Source organism: Rhagoletis pomonella, unplaced genomic scaffold, assembly GCF_013731165.1.
Source record: "Rhagoletis pomonella isolate Grant_MI unplaced genomic scaffold, Rhpom_1.0 Rhpom_scaffold_00007, whole genome shotgun sequence".
Taxonomy (NCBI): Eukaryota; Metazoa; Arthropoda; class Insecta; order Diptera; family Tephritidae; genus Rhagoletis; species Rhagoletis pomonella.
Window position 1 is genome coordinate 30,611,217 of NW_023458561.1, and position 1,997 is coordinate 30,613,213.

A 1,997-nucleotide genomic window follows, 5' to 3' on the forward strand; every position below is an offset into this window, starting at 1 on the left:
TTTTCTTTTTAAACTTTGAAAGCACAAAACAAATACGGCCACCTTTGGCACGCACAGCTGTCATCGCCCAGCAGAGCGATAGAAATAAATCTATCGCCATGAAACGCCGCCAAGCGAACTTCGCATTTCGCTTTGGCTGTGTTCAATTTCATATGCTTGCGGGTGTTCTAATTTTGACAGCGCGAATTTCGCTGTGGTGAGTTCGCCGTTCGCCGGCATTGTATTTCAGCTATTATACTCCGTCTTTTGTCTAACATAAGGCCTCAGCAATCGAAAAGACTTGGAACTGATGACTAGCAGGGCATTCATTCGACCAACCATATACATTTTTTTTATTTTTTTTTATACAAAGTCTAAGAAAAATAAAAAGTAAAATTTCGATCTCTTTTCATTTAATGGTAAATTTCAGAAATGCTTTAAACATATTTGAGGACGTTAATTTACTCAAAATTGATACGCACAACAATCCCTTGAAAAGAAATAGCATTACCTTGCTTACCTTGCTTACCTTGTAACGGTAGTTTTCGGAAAGGTGAAAAAACTATATTTAATACGTGCGCCGGGTATTTACACCTAAAAAAAGTCACCTAAAAAGGTTTATCTGAACACAGGCTTTGGTAACTATAACTAAATAATGTAACTATAACCAAATTATATGTTGGGAGAAACACATTTAGCTCACTTTTTTCTGGGTGTAATGATCGGCTTCACCCCAACTTAGTCTTTTTTACTTGTTTCAATTTTTTAATTTATTTGAATTTAATTTTTTTCTACGGAGACCGAATTAGAATTTGACAATGAATTAAGTTTTTTTTATACATATGTATGTATGTAAATTATGAACAGAACAGAACAGAATGAACAGATGTATTGGCATAGTGAATTTTTCGCAATATATGCAAAGTTTTTTATTCTAATTTATTTTCTTCAACAATTTTTATGAACTTGAGGCCGCTTTTAGTGAAAACTTATTGTAGAAAAGCAACAATAATTTGAAAAAATTGTAGAAGTGATAGTTATTTCGGAAATCACCACATTTCCTCATCAGACTTCTTTCAGTAGGATTCGAACCGACGATCTCCACTGACTCAGCCAGTTGCCTGCCTTATTAATTTTCCATAATTTTTTATAAAAATATTGTTCATTCTACATCAAAAAACATAATAATAAAATCTCTAAACTTTGTGCAAAACTCACGAAAATTCATTAAATTTGCACACTAATTTGCAACTTTTTATTCAGATTTATAGAAAAATTCTAAGTATGCAGTTTTAAACTGCCCATTCAAATTTAATATCACAAAGGGCACGTTTAAAGTTGCTAGAAAATCGCGGTGATTTTTGGAAATTTGTTTAGTGGAAGCTGTTCCTCATTTTCTCCATAGAAAAGATAATTGTCGAATATACTTTGTATGGAAAAACTTGCGTGAAAAAAATATGCATATGCGATATGCATTTTCCAACGTACCAATCATATTTCCGTATTCCTCAAGCAATTATCTATCCAACCGAATTAAGATACTTAAGTTTTGGCCTTTATATAAGCTTTTAGAGATTCCGCCGCACTGTGCAGGTGTGCCAAAACTGGAATTAACTGTGAAAAATAGTCCAGCGCCGTAATTTTCCAACCAATTTTATTAATTTTTTAATGGAAGATAATAAAATTTATGAGAGATCTGTCGATCTCATTTTTGAATTTGTATATGTTTCTATAATTTTTTTGGCGCAATTTGGAAGAAAAACGCTTCTGCAGTTCCTCTAAAATAATATTACATAACGAAAGCTACTTGATAAGCATTATAGGATTCCCCAAAAATAAAAACAAATTGCAGAAGTAAAAGTTGTAATTTATAAAAAAACGATTCAGCCGTTTTCTAGTTTTTAAGCCTCGAACAAACGAATACCAAATTTGTAAATACATATGTATATGTATACCACTACGCGGAGAAAATATTAACAGGAAAGAGACATTTTAGCATTCTTCGGCTATTTCCCTTT